Here is a 22,941-nt window from a genome sequence, read left to right as displayed (position 1 = left end):
ATTTCAAATTCCCTGGCATGCACACAGATCTCCGAGCATCCACAGGGAGATCCCGGGCATTGCCTCAGATATTCCCCATCCTCTTTTGAGGACCCCACCCTGCTCCTGGCTGTGGGGTAAGACCTGCCCTCGGTTCGGGCACAAGCTGATTCCTACAGTTTGCCACATTGTGTTTGCTTTCCGCCTCTTCCTCGGGAGCAGCTCTTGCCAAGCTAAGTCAGCGTCTCCCATGTGTCTGGAGGGAGAATTGACTGCTCGCTCCTCCCGATGTCTGGATCAGTGGGAGATGCTACTGTTGTGAGCCTCCACCCACGGATCCGTGCTGCCCGGAGGCAGTACTGCAGCCAGCCTGCTTTCTGGAAAGCTAAACCTATCATCACTGTGAAACATCTCCTCCTGCCAACGCGAGCTCCAGCACTTTGAATCTATGTGCTTGTCACTGGAGCCTTTTGCATATAACAACACGATGCATTGCAACTGCATTATAAGAATCATAAAAAATCTTGGCACACATAACATATTCAGTTCATATAAATATTTCCAAAAATTCAGTGATTGAAGATTCAAATCATCTTGCAGTGCAGCATTGTTTATTCCATAACATTACTTTTACTGCAGGATGACTTATGCATAACCTTGAATTTCAAGTTCAGTAGAACAGGCAAAGTATTTGTTTAGAGGGCAGGACTATTAAAACCATTTTTTCCCCTGTTTGAATTGGATAAAACTGTAGTATATCCTTTACGTCACAGTAGCACCCTAGTGGTTATCATATTGCATTAGTTACATGGGTTTTCAGTGAACATTATACAGTATATACTGCTTTCAGTAAATAGAGCAGTCATGCTTATAGTTACATGGAAAACTCCAGGAAATTTGTGATGACATTCCCTGCAGGTTAGTAATTCTATCCATTATTTATATTGGTTTGATTTGAGTTTTAAAATAATCTAGTGAAACTAGATCATTCTGGAAAAACTTTATTTCATACACCTCTAGAAATACTTCAGGCTAAATATTTGAGATTTACTAAATTCCACCATCAATAATTTTTTCCTTATATATTAGAACAGATAAAAACTCTTCCAGTTACCTAATTAGTGATTGTTTTTTACATCTTTGTGCATCATTAAAAATAACATGACCTCAAATTTAGAGTAAAAAAATCCCTTTTCAAGCAGAGCCTATCTCATGCTTCGAAGGCAGATTTCTCCCCTGGTTCTAGTCCCGGCCTGTGTGTCCTCTCTGCATCCGTATCGGGAGCGAGGTTTTTGAAAGCGTAATGTACAGTCACATTCGTCTTAAAGCCCGTCTTTAGCGAGCGACTACCCGCCCCAAGTAACCCTTACAAATGTTGCATTGCCAGGATTAAATAACCACATAACCACCTCTCCAGCCTGACCAGAGACCACCCGGCATTTATGCAGCAACTTCTCTGCTTCCAATTTTATCGCCTGTAAGGCGAACACACACAAGTCCCTGTACTCCAAAGCGATTCACCTGCATGGACCCACCAGTATCAGTGGAAATCTGCCCAGGTCAGAGTTTGTGCAGAGAATACCGGGCACTTTCTGTAACTCATTGCATTTACTGGAGATTTTACATGAGGCATCAGTTAAATAACATTGCACACTTAACATGTGTCTGAGCATGTCCATCTTGATTTTGCAGAGCTCTTAAGTATCTGCTTAAATTGATGCATATGCTTAAGCTTATCCCTGTAGAGTTAAGCATGAAAAGTATGTATTTAACCTTAAACATATGCTTAAATGCTTTGCTGAATGGAGACCATAAGGCCTAATTCAGTGATCAGTTAAATCAATATCACATTATTTCAGTGGCTGCTGTATGTGTCCATTTATTCTATGAGTATTGTAGATAGACAATAAAAGTGGCAGGCACAACAGTGCTGTGTTGACATGCAGTCCTTTCTCTGTAATACCCTTCTAATCTGAAGTATTCTGTTAAAGTCATTTTTAAATGGACAGGCAGTGCGATTTTTTTTTCTGTATTGCTAATATCCTAATAATTTTTTTTTCTGTTTTTTCCATTATATCTCACTCCACTCAGACTCCGCATTTGAAGGAGCATCTGAGCTCCTGCCCGGCTCTGTTTAACAAACAGCCTGTCTCCCTGCGGAATAAGCTGTGCATGGTTTCCTGACAGCTCGCACTGAAGCAGGTGACTTCTCACCTGAAAAAAAATAATCGCCTGCTTGGCCACCTCTACGCAAAGCTAAGTCCTTCCGCCTGCCTTGCGGCTGCAGCGGGCACGCTGGGGTAGTGCAGTTTGCCAGGACAGCGCTGGAGTCTTATTTTCACTGATGAGTCCTGTCTCCTCCTCCTCCTCTTCTTTTTTTTTTTTAATTTTTTAATATATATTTTTTTCTGGAATGACCTGAAATCATTCGATCCCTCTCCTCCGTCCGAAGGCCGAGGTATTCACATTAAAGAGGCAGCGATGGTTTGTGGCTTGTGGATTCTTTAGCAAGGACAGGCGGGGCGCGGTGCTCGTGCGGGCTGCGCACGTCTCCTCCGGCGCGGAGCTGGGCCCGCGCGGCTCCGAGAGCCGCCGCCGCGAGCCGGGGGCCTCTCCCGCCCACCGAGGCCCTTTCGGCTTTCCGCTAGCCCCTTGTGCAATTCAGGCCTGTTGCAGAGCCTCTCCAGGAGGTTCCTTGTCAGTAAGAATATAAAGACATAAGAAAAGCTCATCTTGTGTCAGACCCAGAAGACCAACCATTCCAGTATCTCCGGTAGCCGCCAGTAGCGAATGCCAAGAAAAACAGCTTAAGAGCAGGGCAAGGATCGAGTGACCCTTCCGTTGAGATACTATTTCAGTTTCCAGTCATCCAAGACAGAACCTCTATCTTCATACTTTCTTTCAGTCCTTGATGGACTTTGCTTCCGTTATTGTGTCTAATTATGTCCCTTTGCTAATTTTTACCGGGCTCAAGTACTGTGCGCTGCTGTCCCTCGTAGCCGCACGTGCTGTTCGTAACGTGCGTGTTGTAGGTGGTGCGGAGATCCAGCACTGCCCGGGAGCGGTGTGTGGAGAAGCGGGGGACTATGGTTCATCCCGTTCTTTGGAGTGTTTGCTTCCCTCTTCCAGGAGTCTTGCACTGAGCACAAGCTAGAGCAGCCTCAAAGAACCTTGGTTTTCTTGTAAAATAAAGATATTCATATAAGCACCCCCTTTTAAAGTGCTTGGACTTGCAGATGAAAGGAACTATACAGTTATCATGCATTATAGTTTATTTATTAAACCGATTGGTTGGTACTTGGCTACCAACACCCACTGCCTTATGATTCAAAGAACTTGGCTGAAAATTGTAAATGATAAAAAAACCCTTCTTTTGTCTATTTTTTTTTCTGTAATTGTCACCAACAGCTCAGTCCCTAACTAGTGGAGGCTGGCATCATTTCCCCGATTCCTCAAAAATAGCTGTGGGGCGGATCACATATGCATGTGTACATAATTTGAAATAAAAACTTCAGCGATTTATGAAGTATATGTTAAGACTAAGTAAAACAGGTCAAGTGTGTGCAGAATTATACACGTAGAAGATTCTTTCTTTTGATAGAACATGAAGAGAGACAGAATATATTTTGCTTAGTTTGACAAAGTTCACTCCCTGACTGAGAAGCTCTATGCCAGCTTTCAGGCTGAAATGGCTTTTTGTGGCTTTTCACATAAACCCTTTAAAATGATTTGTAATGGAAAAATGCTGACAAATGAAGCTAAAAGTGGCACTAAATGAGCAGTGCTATAATATTCCGTAACTTTCTAGGAAGTTTATAGATAGCTGCTAGTGAATTTGGCTCACAGGAAAGAGTCTAGAAATGCTGAAGTGTCGGTTTTCATATCCCTTTGGTGCATGAGAATAATTTAAAGAAAAGGAGTAAAAGAAGAAGCTCTGGATCCTTGATGTCGACTCCTCCTGTAGCTTTGCATAATTACAAGTGTTACTTAACCAGGATGACTCTTCAGTTGACTGTAACGAGCCACTTTGAGACACTATACCGCTCTGTTTTGGGTCCCCAACCTATAAATCAGGTTAATATTTCTGTGTGGCTCTCACAGGGTTATTCTAAAGCTAAATACAGCTGAATTTTATGCAGTATTCTGAAAGGGTCCATACAATTCTACCATTTAAACACCATATATCGAAAATGTCAGCTTTTTGATTATATTGTTTCATATATTGCTTTCTTTTATGAGGTTTACTTTCAAGGCAAGAAACATATTTTCGTTCTTCATTTTCCTTAATTGAATTGTCTCTTTCATGTTGGATAAATTTTAGCATGTGGGACCACTGTTATGCTGCATATGGATTATAGCTGAACACAGCATTTAAGAAAACTAGCAGTGTCTCTTGGTGCCTAGTGGGACTAATTTACATATGCATATAATTGCAAGCGCTCAAGGTATATTTAGAGGCGCAGGTACTGGGCTGTACGGTATCAGCACTGCTGGAACGGTAACGCTCACCAGCATGCGTTTGCGCTAAAATCAATAGCAAGTCTCTTGGGTTTCAGTGGGAACAGATCTGAATTTTTAAAATGCCACATTGCGAGCCCAATCCTGCTATTCCTGCTCACATGAGAAACCCATCGGTATCAGTGGGTCTATTTGCCTGATTAAGGACTAATTCTGTGAATAAGGATTTGCAGGAAATGGCCTTATCTCTTCTGCATACCACAAATCCTGGTCTCTAAAAGTGTTTGCTGTAAGCTCTTATCATTTATGTAAGTGCCCTTCAATGGACATTTATATAATGGGGTAAATATTTAAAAAGTTGTGCAGCGCTTTAGCTATGCAGCTCTAAAGGACTTTAATGCTGTTGGCTGGAGTGTCGTGCACCTTTTCACCATGTGTCATAAGTTATAAAGGGGAAAATGTGCCGCTCCAGCGAGGCTTGAGGAAGCCCGGTGCCGTACGAGAGGGAGCCGCACATTAGGAGTTTTGGAGAGGTGTTCGTTAGGGCGTAAAACAGGCCTCGGCCTAAAAGGCAAGTAAAAACATCTGAGAAATAATTTTAGCTGCGTAATAACAAGAGCTTTGTCGTAACGTAGCTTTCTAGTTAGCTGTCAGGTGAAATTCAACTGTATAAATAATTGTGCTTCAAAAGGAAATCGAGAAGTTGAAATGTTTTTCGGAGATGTCGAAGCCCCGACTGATGGGTCTTGCCCCAGACTATCCATATGCTGCTATTTACGAGTAATACCGGGGAAGCCCGTGCGGCGGCTAACAGGGGCTTTTCTTTTCTCCTTCCAATTTGAATAAACTCTTTTGCGTCGTTTGTTAGTCAGCAGCAGAAACTACAGTTAGCAAATTAACGAAAACCAAGTGATGCCTTTGAAGAATTTTTAAATGAACCTTAACTGCCGCCTATAGCCACTTCCTCAGAGTGAAAAAAAAATAAAGAAAAAATTAAGGTGAACTAGCCACTGTTACTAAGAGTCAATTGACAGACCGCACGGGTCATTAATTTTGTGTCCTTTGTTTTGTCAGTTTGTTTTCGTGGGGCCTGGTAGAGAAAGTAAAACCAGCCAAGCTGAAAATTGTCTGCGCTGGAGCTTATTTCCCCTCGCAGCACGGCCCGACCCGGGGGAGCGGGCCAGGGCCGGCGGCCCCTCGCCTCCCCGCGCCCCAGCCTCGGCGGCCGCGGCGGGGGCCGAGCGACGGGCTCCGGCAGCGCTCTTCTCCCCAAAGAAAGCTCTGAGCTGAGCGAAGAGAGAACGGCCCCAAGGAGGAAAAAAAATACGGATCTAACCACCGGTGGTCGGCTCGCTTTAAACGTCCTCGCAACTACGTCACGGCTTTTCTCTCCTCCTCCTTAGCGTCGTCCCCACCTTTACGGAGGGGCTCCGGGGTGGCAGCGCTGGGCTTGGCGCCGTGGTGGGGAGAGACTGGCTCCAGAGCCGCCCTGCAGGAGAGACGTGGCCTTGGCGATGCCCGTGGTGGGGATGGGACCCCAGCAATGCCTGTGGCGGAAACGTGGCCCTCGGCCATGCCGTGGTAGAAACAGGGCAATGCCTGTGGTAGAGACATGGCCCTCAGCGATGCCCGCAGTAGAGATGTGGCCCTCAGCAATGCCCGTGGTGGAAACGGGGCCCTTGGTGATGCTATGGTAGAAACAGAGCCCTCAGCGATGCCCGTGGTGGAAACGGGGCCCTTGGTGATGCTATGGTAGAAACAGAGCCCTCAGCAATGCCCGTGGTGGAAACGGGGCCCTTGGTGATGCTATGGTAGAAACAGAGCCCTCAGCGATGCCCGTGGTGGAAACGGGGCCCTTGGTGATGCTATGGTAGAAACAGAGCCCTCAGCGATGCCCGTGGTGGAAACGGGGCCCTTGGTGATGCTATGGTAGAAACAGAGCCCTCAGCGATGCCCGTGGTGGAAACGGGGCCCTGGGCAGCACTGCTGCCCAGGTGATTCTGCCCTCACCCCCGCTGAGGGTCCCAGGCGGGTGTCACTTTGCTCATCTGCGTCCCAGGCAGCCCCAGCTGTGCTGGGTTCCTCCCTCATTTCTCTGTACAGAAATTGTGAATATCGGTGCTGAAATAAATGCAGTTCTTCCGCGGTTGTACAGGTAGAAGTGTTTCAGCCCTTGGATCGCGACAGAGTTAAGGCCATGTAATTAGCACAGACAGAGTCCCTCCGTGGTCCAAACGCACAGCAGCCCGCAGGTAGCTTTCTCCTTAAAGAAGTCAGCGGGATTTAGGAAAAGCAAATATTGCGCATTTGTAACCAAATCCCACAAAATCAGCCACCAAAATACTTTTCTTTCTGTACTAAGCGTACGGTAGGGGATAGATAGTATGCATATATAGATACGCAAGGCAGATGCCTGTTTTTGTACTTCTCTGTATCAAGTGCAACTATGTAAGACCCCTCCGGTCCTCCAATATGACCAGTCACTGCTGTGGCTACGGAGCTGAATCAATGTAATCTCTCCTTAAGATTTAAAAGATAAATGTGAACCCCGAGTACATCATTATATCAAATTAACTTGTTCCTCAGTGCCTATAAGGTTTAGGTGGATGATTGAATTCCTCTTCGTTTTGGTTTGAAACGATCTTTTTAATCATTAGGCTGTTTGCCAGCAGTGAGTGTATGTGGCCCAGGGTTATTGTTAGGGCTGAGGGCCAGTATGCTAATAAACAGAGAAGTGACATAATGTCTTTCATATAATGAGGCAGATTAATGCAAAGCACCACAGGAGTGAGAGGACACACTTTGAGAATGGAAATAAAGTATATAGAAAATGTGCCTTTAATGCTCTGTCAATAAAGAAACTAGAAAAGACCTATTTGATTAAATACTCTTGGAATGTGATTGTATTACAGAAACGATTACTTTAGCCCCATTATCTTAACATTCAGTGGAAATTTATTGCAATTAATTTAGTAGCCTTTAAACCAACAGTTAAAATTGATTTTGATACCTGCCAAAAACTCACAGTTTTGGCATTATCTTCTAGATGCTGGATATTAGTGGGAATGTGCTAAAAAACTTCTTTCTTCCTGTTAAGGGATTGCTAACATTTTTATTGTCTAATTTAGTATTGATGTAGCTTAATATTTGTTTTTAAGAGACCAAAACAGTTTGCTGAATCACTTTCATGCTTCATTAAAGCAAAAGCTGCAGCTTCTGTTCTGACTGCCTAGATAACATTCTCAGATAAACACAATTTCCTGGAGTTTGTGTTTTGTTGTTTTTTTGTTTTGTTTTCTTCCTAGGTCAAGCTCAGAACCTTTACCTTATGAAACAGATTATGCTTTCATAATATTGTATTTTTAGTGTGTGTTGTTGCTTGTTATCTGTAAATCAGATACAGAGTCTTAATGCTCAAGAATGTTCCGTTAACTCTAAAGAGAAATGTTCACTTTTATATAGGAAAAAAGTCTTGGCAGACAAGTTGGAAGTACCAGATGGAATAGGTTGTGCCACATGGATTACAAGATTTCCCCCTGCCCCCCTGCTTCTTATTGATGTCTTAAATTGAACATGTTCCATCTGTCTGCTCTCAATAATGAATAGTTACAATTTTTTATTGTAAAGGTAACAAATTCCATATAGAATAAATTAATTCAAGCATGTAATGAAACGTGCTAGCAGTGTGTGTGTGTGTGTTGTGTGTTGGAATTATGTGTAGAAATCTAATATAGCTCATGAATACAGCAGGTAAGACTAGTGGCAGGGCTGACAACTGCTCAGGGAAGGGCAGATAAAAATTGCTATTAAAAATGAACATTAGGGAAAAGTTTGTAGCAAGAATTTAAGAATCTTATAGGAGGACAAATGCAGTCATGCCACAAGTGTTTATTCTGTTTAATGGTACTTGGCTGTAGGGCTTGCCTCTCAGTCCTTCCAGCATGAAGGGGTTGTAAGTAGGCATAAATGTGTTTTTTGCCCATATCAAGGCCACTTTTTGCTGCTGGGAGGAAGCAGACCGTAATGTACATTAGGTTCCAGTTCTCTCAGTATCCTCTGAAGAGGATGAACATTGCATTGTTAGCCCAAAGGTATTTTTAATTTCTCCTAATTGGAGTAAGTCCAAAGGATATAAACTTAAAGCAAATTCAAGTGCTTCATACAATGAAGCGAAAACAATGTAACCTTTTAATCCAGTGATGAGCTGTTAGTTTTTAGACACTGATATGTTTGGTTTGAGATAATTCCCTAGTTCTGCTTTGGAGCACATTTTACTTTCTCTTCTTTGCTCTGCAGTGGCTTTAGATAAAGGCACTGTGCCTTTTTTGCACATGTTGCTATAAATAGAGAATTAAATGGAGAACTTTAAATGCCTAAACAGGCGCGCTTTGCTATTAAAAGTTGATTTTATTTTCATATGAACACGCAAATATATGTATTTTTGTTCTCATGTCAATGAATTTTAAAAGGCTGGCTCTTTAAACTTTTGGGAACAGTTGGTTTTGATTTGGGATGCAATAATCTTTTCTTTCTGTGACAAGCGTTTTTATCTGGAATTGGAAATTACTCTTTCTTTACTTACAGATAATTGATGCAGACCGAACTTGTTAAAGTCAAAACAAACAACTCGGTTCTTTATTACATGCTTATGTGCTTAGTCACAGACTTTATATTAGATTCTGCAAATGGTACAATTTATGCAGTGACATGTCGGAGACTTAATGTTGTAATTTTCCTGTTCCTAATGGAGAATTAAGAAGCTAGAGAACCTCGGAGGTTCACATGCACAGAATCCCTACTGCTCGGGTGCAGAGGTCTCGCAAAAATTTAGTAAGTGAGAAGGAGAACAAAGATTCTTAGTTGGGAAAAAAATTGGATAGCCTGTGGCTGAGAAGCTGATTGGGACAGGTAGGCACAGTGGGGCGCAGGATAATGAGGCACATGGCAAATGTGATGCACAGATGTTTAGCCAACTGTAACTTTGGTTCCAGGAGCTGCGCATGCCACAACGCCGTGCCTCAAGGCTATGTCTACACCAGAACATTTGGAGCAGTAAACGACGGCAACATTAGGTTCAAATTAATCTATTACTCCAGAGCTGTGAAATGTTGGTTACTTGTTTCGGAATTACATTGCCTCTGGGTGAAATGTTTTAGGTAGATTTTAATGCATACTCATGGCTCGCAGAAGAGATTAAGAGGAGAAAGGGAAATTAGAACAGTTAGGAGAGCTGTTGAGGTGCACATTTCTGGTTAAAGTATATGAAAAAAGTATTACATATTTCACAAACAGGCCTGGTCTCCTGTTGGCCACCTGCTGTGCCTGAAATATCCTACCCTAATGAATGCAGGTTTGCAGAAGCCTTGTAAATAGTTTAGAAAGCAGCAGTTGAGGCAAGCAGATAAAGGTGACGTTGGCCTCTCGCGAAGGTTTGGGAACTTAATTCCATCAGCTGAACGTTCAATCTCAATCCGGGCTCCTTCAGACCTGGAACGCGACAAAGCGAAACTTTTGCTCTCAGCTATTTACCATTTCAGTTTTGACCGCACTGCTAAATGACAGGTAGTCTCCTAAAGTTTCACAACACGTTGTTAGGATTAAGTAATCAGATCCAAGCTGTTTTCCCCCAGTACGTAAGTGGTCCTGGCAGGCCCATTTAGACAGATCCACGGTCCAAATGGACATATCTTCCAAACTGTAGCATAAGATATTCTAAATCCTCGTCAATTAAATAAACTTTATTCAAGCAGCACAAACTGTTTGGAACTATCTATAAAGAATATATTTCTTTTACTATATTGTTGCTTTTCTTATAAAAACACTTAATTGAAATGCCTAAGAGCTGCCCAGCACAAAAGTCAATAAAAACCCTAGAATAGAGTTTATAGAGGTTGTCTATGTACATAATTAAATCCTTCAGGCACTTTAAAACTCTGCAAAATAAATGGTTATGCAAGAATGGCCTGCTGAGAGAAGAAATGCTTGTATCAGCTTTAAGCAGCTGCTCTCTGCTCGGTGTTTCTGGGCTGGAATGAGAAAGCTATTAGAAGAGCGGACGACTGCAAGCCACGTACAAATCATCTTTGTTACCGACACTTCAGGGAGTGCTTTACGGTGGCTGTCAAGACCAATGCAGGACTCGGTTTGTGCCTGCAAGAGTCAACTGCCATTATTTAAAAAGGAGATGTTAGCGACAAGAACAGCAGCTGTGGCCGAGTAGCGCGGGGGTCCACGCGGACCGGGCCGTGCCGGGAGCTGGTGCGCGCGCGCCTGCAAGCCGGGGCCCGCGGAACAACAGAGGTTAATTGCTTGCAATGGTCTCTCGCTGTAATAGGAGTAAAAGGGGAGGACTGTACTTAGATTTGATTTCACTGTTCTTCGGGGAATACGGATCGAGGGGGTGGGATTGTTATTAGGGGCAAAGGAAGTAGTGCTAAAAAAAGAAGAGCTTAATGAATGTAGCCAATAGAAAAATTGTAGGTTTGTTTCTCCCTCTGGCCCTCAAAGTTATGATAAATGATAGCACAAGGAAAAGATAACCTACCATGAGAGTAGGATCACCAAGGGCAAATACTAAAACTCCCAGCTGACTGCCCCATACACTGCAGCCTCTGTTCGTGTTTATTTTTTCTGCTCACTCTTGGTTTCGTCAATCAGTATGATAGACGATAACTCCTGACTAGAGCAGCCTGTGTCCTGCTCTCTCACGGTGGGTAGCATGTTGTGGTTGGCGCCGTGCAGTCGGAGGATCACCCGCATCAGAAGCATCAGGGGATGAGGTACGGAGCGGTCTTCCAGCAGCCAGCTCCGCGGAGAATAGCAGGCAGCGGCGTTATCAGCGCCGCGCGCCGCTGCCAAGAAAATGACCACACATTAGTAGCTTTGTTTGGGTAGAGCCTAGGGGGGACGTTGCTCACAAAACTGAGACACTCTCTTTCTGTTAAATCACCCCGCTCGCGAGCGCTAAAAGATGGCTTGTTCGAAAAGCAGCCGCGCGCCGGAGGCGAGTCCGCGACAGGGCTGGCGGCGCCCGGCCGCCGGGGACGCCCGCGGGCGGCACGCGCTGCCCGGCCGTCGGCGAGGCGCCCGCGGGCGGCCCGGCCCGGCCCTCCTGCCGCCTGGCCCGGCGCTCCGGCTGGCTCGGGGCATGCGAAGGGGCTGCTCGCTAAGCCGGCAGCTCATCGCATAGCTGGAATTTCCCGCGCGCTGTTCGCGGATCGCTAATGTTGTTTACCCACCCTCCCGGCACCGATACTCGCTGCCTGTCCTCCGAGAGGATTTTCCACTAATTAGGGGGACTCGAAGGGTGTTTACTGCTGCTCAGACTTCGGGGTGTCTTTTGTTTTCCTTCCTTCTCTTTTCCGGCAGGGCCTCCGGGGCCGTTCCGTTCTCGAGCCGAGGACGCCCTGCTCCCCCCAGCGAAGGAAGGAGCCAATGCGAAATTCTTTTGATATCTCGTGATGTAACGGTGGTCAAACATTTCCTGCTCGACATTTTTTCCGATGTATCTGTGGTTCTTTTCCCAGGATTTCGGTGTGCCGTGCCTTGCCAGGCGCTCCAGGCAGCCGAGCGACGCATTGCCCCGGAGGGGCTCTGCCCGGCAGCCGCTGCGGCCGCCCTCGCCCGGCGTATCCGACCGTGCCCGGGAGGAAATAACCCCGCGTGCGCTCCCCCGCGCCGTGCAAACGGCTGAAATGAAACACATCTTTTCTCATTCTCACCGGGCTCTCCCTAATAACCGCGGCTCTGCGCTGAGGTGAAATTTAACACTAGAATATTAGTTTTATTCCAGCTAATTATGTTAGCGCTGGTGAACCCTCGGATGGAGAGTTGGTCTGTTTCTAGTTATCCTGCCAAGTTTTTGCCTTGACGGAGGGGGTCTGGTGCAGACTACTTGGCCTCCCAACCTCTGTAACCCCTGGTTTCCTCTCTCTTCTGAATCGCAAGTTTATGTTCTCCCCTTCTGTGAAAAGATTGAAAGCTTATTCAAGTACAAACTGACCCCAAAAGCAGTAGTAATTTTTAGTAGATCTTTTCTTATCAAAATATTTCTGCTGAAAAATAAGGTAAACGCAGTTGTGACTGCTGATAGAAAGGAATCTGGCTATTAATAAAAAGCAGACAAGGATTTTTGAAACAGGGCTTCCACTGTTACAGTTTAGACACTTTCTATTACTTTATTTAGTGCAACACCTGTGGCTGCTCACATTGCTCCTGGCTGAAACAGTCCAGGCCCGCACAGAACAAAACACGGCGGTTTCATTACCTGATTTGCACTTCCCGTCGGTGCTGCGGCGAGGCGCAGCTCCGGCGAGCCGGGCGCGGGCACCGCGGCGGGCAGGGGCCCCGCAGCAGGCGGCAGCTCCCGCGCCGGGGGCGGCTCGCTGGACGCGCAGAGGGCTCCAGATGCCGTGCGCCGTGGCTGAGCCATCGCTCGCGCTCTCCTGCGCGCCCACCTCCATGACCTCCCCGTGCCCTCCCTGGCTCTGAGGAGGGGAAGGTCTTAAGCTCTGCGGATGACCCAAGAGAAAACTTTCAGGTATCTCTTCACTTAGGTTGTCCTTGGAGACATGCTTGAATGATTAAAACACCTTGTGTTCCTGCTTTCTACAGAGATGCTCAGTGTTTTCAAGGAACCAGATATTCCTGCTTAAATAATTGAGTCAAGAATATCTGATCGGTTTTGGAGGTGGTCGTTGCGTCCCCAGACCTTTGCGGTCCTGCCTCCAGAAGACATATGCTTTTGTCCGCTGATAGCCGTGCAAGCGGTGTTGCTCCTCCTCTGCAGGAGGACGACCACGTTGCCCCGGCGGGATGTAAGCAGTTGGATGGATTTGCTAAATCTCATGCTCTTCTTCCGCTAGCCAACATTGCCATTAGGTTTTAGTCACCAGCTTCCCAATGTTCATCCAGCCTGTAGGTTCGGATAGTGTAGGTCTAAAAGTTTTAACTGTCCATTCTGCAAGAAATACTTCTACATAGGTTCGAAATGCAGTAATTACAGAGCCTGGCTGCAAGAGGTGCATTTGTGTATTTGTGTGGCAAAAATTCTTTCTTTTAAGTATTAGGAGAAACAAGAATATAGATGTGCATCATAGCCTTTAGATTCTAGTTGCTCTGGGCCTAGAAGTCCTGACCAATGATTCCTAATTTGTCTGGGGATGAAAGTGGATTTTGAGGATATTTAGGAAGCTTTAAAAAGACAAACAAAATTCAGGTGCTTACAGACTTTAAATGGGCCTCCATGGGCTCTTCCTCTGGGTTTCCATAAATATGAACTCCTGAGATTTACTGTGGAAATAACTATATGTCTAACAAAATAATTTACCTTCTGCTTGATAAATATATAGACAGTAAAACACTGGTAAGCTAGTCATTTAAATTAGCGACAGGAAATGGAATTCCAGTGTTTTGACACTGTACTGAAAGAACCTTCTGAACTTAAAGTGTGGGAAAAAGTTGCTCAGGCTCCTTACTACTCCATTTGTGTAGGCAAGATACTTCTACAAACATATTTAATCACAAGAAAAAAATATAAGCATATGAACACTAAATTAAAGAATGTTTAAAAATATATACATACAGCACTTAATTAATTGTCTTGACCAACCTAATTCAGTGATACGCACTTCTTTTAGCTCATATTTCAATATGAGTTTTATTGGACTTTCATAGCCCTGCTCAGTTCCAACCAGAAAGCGCTGGGGCTTTCCCAGCCCTGACTCCTTTGGGTCCAATTCTATTTTTCTTCTTCAAGATCTGATCCTGCTCCCATTGTATTCTAAGACAAAACCTTCAATAACGTCAGGAAATCGTCAGCCTTCATTCCCATTGAGGCTGGTGGGAAGCCGACCTGGATAAGAATTGCCAGGTTCTTGTGTTTTCCTAAACTAAACAATCCAGACTCCTTTCGTTCCCTCTCATAGATGGTCTATCCAAGTAACCCTGTTGTGAACCTGCTCCAGCCTTATTTTATTGGGGGTGGGTGACTACATTGTACCTAATGTCCCTAAGGTCTCAGTGATGCCTTGCGTAATAGAGTGAACAATCTCTTTACTTAATTCATCCTAGATATACTCTTCCCCTTATCAAGGGGTGTCTCACTGATACCACATAGTCATCCGTAAGAACCAGTACATGAGTCTTTCTCAATTCTAAAGGGTAAAGGCCAGGTTTTAGTTTATAACAGGTAACATGCTGTTTGTACTATTAAATATCATCCCATTTCTACTATATCAGCTTTGAAGGGCATCCAGTTCTTCATATAAAATACTCTAATCCTCACCTCTATTCACAGTGTTTCTCAAATCGGTGCTAAAAACACGTTTTGTTTACACACACCTAATTTCTATGCTAAGATTACTAATGAAAATATTAAATAAGTGCAGTTGGAAAATTGCCCTGTGTAAGAGTAATCTTTCTCCAACTCCTATCACTTGTCTTTTGCTTTCAATATCTCATTCTTGACATTTCCAGACAAAATGGAAGATAGCTGAAAATGATGTGAGAGAAGAACTGGAATAAATGCAAGTGTTGTGTGGTCTTCAGCACAGGTTTGCACAGCCAGATGTGCAGTGTGCTTGAATAACCACCTGGTTGTATTGCAAAGCAGCAGTCAGGTTACTTGAAGCAACCGCCGACCTTTGGAGCTTCTTGTGTTGCTAGAGCAAACTGCGTAGACTGCATTCCTGCTATGAGTTACTGTTACAAACACTTAACTTTCAGTGATCTCCAGCTCTCTGTGGACTAGGATGCTGAAACTTCTTCAGGGCTTGGTATACTGCCAGCTTTGTATGAGGGAGGAACAGCACCAGCAGCTCAGAAGATTTACTTGCTTTGCTGCACTAGCCAAAGCTAATGAAGAGACTACGTTGCTGGAAACGCAACGTATATACTTTATTACTTTGCAAAATGAGTTTATATCTGAAAGTCACATGAAAACTGATCACCTCTAAGTGAGGAGCACTTTTCCTTTTGTGCAGTGAGACCTTTGATTCATGTGATATGCAAAATTTCATCTTAAACTTTGAAATCTTTGGCTATACCTAAAGGAATACAAAGATTTGATCATTCTCTCTGTTTAGTTGCTTTCTCTTCATAGTCTTTCTTTCCGTGAATTTAAAAGAGTTTGCTTCCAAAATGTAAAATCACACTGAATTTAAGTAAAGTGACAGCAAGCACTGGTTCATTACATTGTATGTCACAGTAAATCATGGTCCTCCAGCTCTTTTTTGTTAGAGATGCCCTCCGCAATACATTGGCAGATTGGCACTGCTTCTGTCTATTGCCCATGTCACCTTGCTTCCTACTCATGTACAATTACACTCTACATAGGAGCTGCTTTCGCTACTTGCTCTGTTTTAGGCCCTTCCAATACTGAAGAGAGAAGCTGCTCTGCTTTCAAGGCACTGAAGTGTCCTTGTTTTCTCTTTTAGAGATTTTTCTGACCTCTATCCTTTCCTCTGCCTAGGGGAGGAGGAGAGAATATGCAGCTTCAGGTTAGCTTTGGCTTAGCAGTGCTGTGATGAGTTGTTCATATAATGCCTGCGTTTCTCATCTGAAGACTGCTGAAAAGAACGAGCGCAGGAGACAGAACAAATGGCTAGGCCATTAATAGAGCTGCATGCTTTTAGGTCGCTCATGTATAACGATCTACACACTTCAAGTCTTTTTGAAGACTTTACCCTAAATTAAAACCACAATACTTATTTGACTGTGAGATTTCATCTTTGCTGTGGCTTTTCTCATGAAATCCATTTATTTTGCAAAGCTGTTAAATTCATTTGGCCATATTCTTTGTCACTGTTGTTGCACTCCTATAGGGATATCCTGCTATAGATTTGATAAAGACAAAACTGTTTGCAGCTGAGAACGTTATCTCACGTGGTTGAAGTATCATGAGTTTCCTTGTTGTACACTGTCATGCCACATTGGCGGCTGAACGTGGCTTTGTGTTTGAAGCCTTCAGGATGAGAATTAACCACGAGGGGGAAAAGGCTCAGGGGAGCCTTGTTTGATTCCTCCCGTGATGAGGATCCAAAGCCCACAGCAACAAGCTTCGAGGTATTTGGGTGATTTGGTTTGATAAGAACCTCCCAGGATTTCACAAGTCAGGGTTTGCGCACGCTTGTGGATGACGATCTGTGGAGCAGTATATTTTGTCGCTAGCAAAGTTAGAGGCTGTGTAATCCCGCGACTCTCGCCCCTCTCACACAGCACGCCAGCCCTGGGGCACGGCCAAAGCAGAGGCCAACGCGCTTCGCGCTGACTGCGCGCCGGTCCTGCCCGGGACAAAAGGACGTGTCCACCGGGCTGCCCCGTCCGCCTCGGCCCCTCGGCTCCGCTCGGGTGCAGCGCCTCGCGGCCGCTTGGTTTATTTGTTCTGCGATCGCGTGTACGAGCTTCCAGAATTTATGAGATCAAAGGTCAAGTGAAAGGTCACAGGTCACAGGTCAAGTGAGAGGCTAAAATTTGTGAAAGCGAGGAAATGACAGGACAGTGCCAAGTGAAAGGTCAAAAGTCAAGTGAAAGGTCCAGCGTGGATGAAAGTGAGCAGCCTGCACGCCGGGCGGACCACACACCGAAGCAGGCCCATGCCCACGTCCTCGTCGGCAAAGTGCCTCTGAAATTTCATTCTCGGGCATCAGAGCCCAGCGTGGAGATGGGCTGAGCAGGCGACATTCGGAGCAGCCTCCAGCGCTGGCTGGGGTACAGCGCGAGGTTGATTGAGGTTGATTTGATCTTGGGCCTGATAGGTATCAACTGTGTTGGATTTTGAGCTTTTCTCACAAAATTTCCACCAGATTGGGACAAGTCAGAGCCTGATTCTCTCCTCTTGCCACCACAAATAGTTACGGTTTTATTCCTTTTTATGAGTTAGTGTCAGTTTGTCCTTCCCGTCTCTTCCACTTCTGCTGCTGTATTTACATGCAAAGTTGTTCCTGTATACATGTAAACCAGCTCATACAAAATAACTTCCACCTTTGAAAACTCTTACATCAGAGTACAATTAATTTCCAGTTGATTCTCATTTCAGCTTGCTTTCCTAACAGTGGCGGGAGTCAGCAAGGCACATGCTAACCTTAAGCCCCCACTTTGTCCCCTAGGAATCTGTAACTGTATGGGCAAAGCTTTCCTATCTGTTCTTCTAAAACGAAAACCAGAGAAAATTCAGTGCTGGTCAAGACATCAGTTCATCTGAAATAGCTGGGTTTAGACCTGCCTCTGTTTTGAGATGCCTTTCTCCTGTTTGTGTTTCGGCTCAAGAGAGTCAAGCAACGTGTAGCATCCGCATGAGTCACTGCCTTATTGCTGAGAGAAAGTACAGGCAAAACTGATGTCATCCTCGCGCCCCCTCAAGTAATATCTTACATCACATAGACTTCAAATAAAATATTGATGTCTAATTTTTAATGCAGCGCATAAACCAATCAGCGGAACAAAGTTTGTATTGATACACCTATCTGTAAAGCGAAGGACATGGCAAGAATTAGGCTCCGTATTAAAAACGGAGAGGCCCTCTCTCCCCTCCTAAACAGCTTCCTTGCTCTCGTGATAAGCCACGGTCTCTGATGGCACAACTCCTGGAAGCTGTCTTCCAATAAAAAAAATCTTGTCAGTAGTTGATATGCTACAGCCCCAGTATGAGAGGAAATCCTGCTGAAGAGATGAATCCTGTGTGTATCCTTGAAAACAGTAAGGCTTACATACTTTCACAGTGAGCCATCTTTGCAGCGTGCCTTCTCCTCACCCCTCTAACACTTACCCCGTGGCAACTGGAATGCAAACTATCCCTGTTGCACAGCACTTTCATGATGGAGTTTGAAGCCAAGAACCATCTCTGTAACCTGTTTGTCCAGCTTTCCAACACCCTGTGAAAATTTGAGGCCTGGAGTGAAACACTGTACCTGATGAGAGAGAGGCTGAGATCTTGATGCCAATCCCTGGCCAGTCAGTCTTCCTGTAAGCTTGGCATTTATGCTAAATAAGAGCAACAAGAGATTAAAAATAGCAAGAGATCATAAAATGTTCTTGGATGTAAACCCAGATTCGCAAAAGGATTTAGGTGCTGCAACAGTGAGGTTTTCAGCATCTAATCATTAAGCATCTGGCTCCAGCAACAGCTTTCCTGCAGCAAAATCTACAGCCTTGAGTGAGGTGGGGTGAGCTCCTCCTAGAGCGCGTGGGGTGAGCAGCCCCAGGATGGGGTTTGCAAAGCCAGCGTGCTACAGGCATCTAAACTACCCAGCAGGAACCACTACGACATGGATGGCATCTTAAATCCTCCTCTTCTGTCTCCCAGCACAGAGTCATAGGATAAAATTGATTTAAGCCACTTAGATTATATTAATTTCATGTTGGTTCCATGGGGAACATAATCATCTGCTAGCTGGTATTCTCTTGCTTCAAATTACATGGAGTGCTATTTATTCTTAAGAGTAGTTTTCTTGCTAGGAATTACAGTGAATCACATCTTTGTGTCATCTGCTGCACATTTGTCATCTGCCTTGCATGGTTCCCCGCAGTATGAGGACCGTTTGAGAGTGGCGTGTTGATACTTTTTTTAGACTAACTATGGATATAGAATTCCTAGGCGAAATCCTGTCACATTCTCTAAATACTAGTAAATAAGTATCTACTTACAACTGTTTTTCTTTGGAATAGTAAACTATAACCTCTTGTAGGAGTGTTCAGTGTTCTCTGGGAAACTGGATTGACAAAGAAACCTCTGAAGTCATCTAAGGCCAAATTCTTTCCACAGAAATCTGTATGTCTGGGACCTGCTGAACTTGCACATGTATAGCTGAGGGCAGATTTTGACCCTAGGTAAGCAAACAGCTAAGACGAAAGAGTTGTTTACTTTTCCTAAGTTTGGCCTTTCCTAGATATTAATATTACTCTCATAAATTTTGTTGATCTGCACTTTCAGAAGTTAAGACTCCAGGCCCAGAGAATGAAATACAGCAATCTGATCGCAAACAGCCAGAGTCAGGCTCCAAAAGACAGGAGTTTTTGAGAGACATGAACAATATTTAGAGAGCTGGTTAATATTAATTCCTTTGGGAACTGTAAGTCTGGCCATTAATAGGCTTAGAGTGATAAAAACAGCAATATGGTGTGCGCGTACAGACGATATTGTCAAAGAGAAGCAATTAGTAGGAGAGAAAGCATGAGCACATGCACATATGGTGAGCAGGCTGAAATGAGAGGACTGCCAGCTATACCGTAAAGGAGTTAATGGCAAAAGAAGAATGAAACAGTAGCACAGTTTGTTATTCACCTAAACAGAGCTTAGAATCTTTTTTCACTCAAACAGCTTTAGCTGCTGAACTGAAAAAAAAAAAGAGAGAGGCAAGGAGTAGTATGAGATGAATTTTATCAACCTTTTTGCAGTAACTAGCTACATTCTCTCCCTGCCTATTGCTAAGGCCCTAACTGAAGACATCAGACAAATGCATGTTGTCTACCTACCTATGTGTGTTTGACTGAGACTTGAGAGTGTGATTATTTGCCAGAGGAACTCTTAGAAATTGGGGTTGAAAGCCATGGCCTGAGTCTCTCCGGAGTCAACAGAAATACTAGCGGCTTCATCCCAATATGAAGTGCCCCCACTCCTGCCCCAGTCTAACTTGTCGAGTATTTTAAACTGGCCAAATATTATGTTCCCTATGAACTCTTCTAATCTTGGCCCAGGACTGTTTGAGTGCCCTCTTGCAGGCTCACAGACTGTGATCGTGATTTCAGTGTGGTTCAAGGAGCCAAGGAGAGACTGCAGCACGGTGCTTGGCGGCTACGTGAACCCAGTTCTGATCTTACCGATAACTGACCGACTTATCTTCCGAGTGTGTTCAGGGCCTGACTAGGAGTTTACAGGGCGGCTAAAATACTCTCCGTATCCCTGAAAAAAAAAGTTATTGTAAACATAGCCCTACCAGCCTTTGACCTGAATGAGAGCTTTTGCATTTTGGCTTTTGAAAGGTATACACCTGTCACTCTAAAACAGAGCAGATGGGGTATAATCTTATCTGCTAACCTTAGATTTGTTGTCAGAAGGAAGTGAGCTAAGGGCAAGTGGTAAAAGCGATACATTTATTCTCTGGTGCGGGCTATGCTTTTTACTCAATACATTGGCTAAAGAAATGGGTGAATGGGAACATTTTGACTTCCCATGAACAATCACGTTCCCAATTCTTATCTTTAAGTTATCGAACAAATAATAGGTTTTATAGGAACAAAAGATCCTGGAAGCAAACTGGCCTGTTTTACTGATTCTTGTAAGTGGAAAGGTTATTTTGGTTACTTTTCTCATTCTCACCAATATTCTTTGGCCTGTTCTCTTCATTACACAGATTGCTACTGAAAAATGCTAGCATTTGTCGAGCGTTTTGCCAAGGCTGGCACCAAAGATAGTCCCATTCTCTTCTTTTGCACATACTTCCTAAGACAAATCTGTGCAACCTGCAGCGTAGTGCTGGCAAATAATGACTTTTTATTAGTATTGACTGCTGCTCCTTCCTATTCCAGCTGATGTCCTATTACTCTTTTTCTCCTGCTGATTATTTAGACAGTGTTGCACCGATTGTAGCAATTGCATTTTTTTTTAATATATATAATATAAAGAAGGCTAAATAGCAGGAATGTAGTGTTGCTGCTTTTGAAATTGGCTGATTGTGCTTTCACTAAAATTTTGCCTTTTAAGAATTGTGCATAACTTCAGAGTTCCAGGTCTGATTATACGGTCAGCAAAGAAAAGAGTAATCACTCAAGCTTCAGTGAGCCTAATCGCTCCCTGTGGAGTGATAATTATTGTCCTTCACTGCGCTCAAGACACAAGCAGTGTCTGGTCTGTCACATAGCTTTACTTGCTTCCTGCCCTGTATTATGATATTAAATCCTCCAACTGGCAAACCATTTTGACTCTCTAGAATAAAAGAACATCAGAAAAAGATTCTGCTCGCTGAAGCAGCACACTGAAATATTCACACAATAAAACACAGCACCTTATATATCATTCATTGAAAGGAAAAAAAAAAGCATCAGGAAAGTTTCCAAAATGAAAACTACTAAAAGCTATGTCAAATATGGGCATTTATCATTTATATTTAGAAAACAGGAAATGATTTGGCATCTCTCTTCCTGAAAAGAATGTGGAAGATGAATCTGTGACTGTGGAGCATAATTATTTACAATTCTGAATACGAAAACCTGCGAACCACTACTGAAAGCAGGCCAGCAAATAGCGAAACTATCCAAATGATCTGAAAAGGAACGGAAAGTGCCAAAAGGCTGAGCACTTCTTAAAACTTGATCTGTGCTCAAGGGCTTTGTAGCTAATTTAGAAAGAATTGGAATGAGTTTGGGAGTCTGGGGGAGTTGGAGGAAAGTACAAAGACTGTTTCCCAGATCAGCGATTGGGAAAGATTGGAGTAAGCCAGAATTTGTATTTTTGTACCTACTGGAAATACTAGATACCACTCTGTTTTGTTTAGTTTCTAATTTCAGTAATATACTAATAGCAATAGTATCCCACAAGCCAGGCAGGCCTGCACACTGAAGATGATGCTGTTCGTATCCCACGTTTGCCTTCCCTTACAGTGTGGGGTGAATCTGAAGCCCACTGAAGTCTTTCAGGAGTCTTTCAGTGGGATTTGGATCAAACTCCTTACTTCTATGTGTACATATTTTAACAATTCATATTTCAGGAGCAGTTCAGTAATGAGGGAGCACAAGCCAAGGTTTTCATATTGGTGTCTATTTAGGTAAAATATTTCTCCTTCCAGCGCCAGCTTCACATACGGCATTTTGTGCCATCGTACAACGTTTCAATTGCTCGGTGCATCCAGGTTCTGCAGAATCAGCCTCTCAGCCTGTGAACCTGGCTCCTAAGAAAAAGCTTGTTGTGGTTAGCTCATAGTGTGCTTTGGAAAGAGAGCAAATAGTAAGCTTTGGGACTGTGTATTACAAAAATATCAATTATACTTCCCAAATACGTTATGGCTGTGAAACGGTCTCGACACGGCCCGATCGAAGGGGTGCCGCACCACAGTGTGATGCAGAGGTGGCTGTTGATATGAACAGATGCTGCAGTAATCCCGGGGATTTTCCTGCTTGAGACAGGGACTGAAAAAACTGTGAAATGATTTTCCGGGTAGGATTCACATTTGGGAAGAAAGCAAAGCTAACTGTTATGAAAAGCAGCCAAAAGTTTTTAGAAATGAATGCATAAAATTAGGCTCCTAAACCTATCTTAAGGCTTCTAAATACATTTGGCTTGGCTTACAAAATTCTGGCACTGAGGATCCACATGTCCAGTTAACAACTCTTCCTATTACATTTTAATGAAAAAGCAAAACTGAGAAACTAGATGGTATCTTTGACAAAGAACCATCTATAAGAGAAAGACTTTTTCAGCAATGCAATTGCTATAGCTGCAAAATGAGCTTAGGAATTCACATATTCCAAGTAAATATTTATCGTTATTAAATGGTTGGCCCCAAAAGCAAG

The 22,941-nt window shown here is 43.9% G+C and overlaps 1 protein-coding gene and 1 long non-coding RNA gene across 7 annotated transcripts in view; one reads left to right on the top strand and one right to left on the bottom strand.

The window, feature by feature from the left end:
* MECOM (MDS1 and EVI1 complex locus) overlaps window positions 1-22,941 on the top strand; it is a 359,475-nt gene that overhangs the window by 238,793 nt on the left and 97,741 nt on the right. The gene's annotated exons all lie outside the window — the stretch shown is intronic.
* On the bottom strand, window positions 9,074-11,915 carry LOC134143850 (uncharacterized). Its single transcript, XR_009959209.1, has 3 exons — window positions 11,676-11,915; window positions 10,982-11,288; window positions 9,074-9,924 (listed from the first exon to the last, which is right to left on the bottom strand). It is a non-coding gene; the product is annotated as an uncharacterized LOC134143850 (long non-coding RNA).

Source organism: Rhea pennata, chromosome 9 (assembly GCF_028389875.1).
Source record: "Rhea pennata isolate bPtePen1 chromosome 9, bPtePen1.pri, whole genome shotgun sequence".
NCBI lineage: Eukaryota > Metazoa > Chordata > Aves > Rheiformes > Rheidae > Rhea > Rhea pennata.
This window is presented reverse-complemented; position numbering and strand designations above follow the sequence as displayed.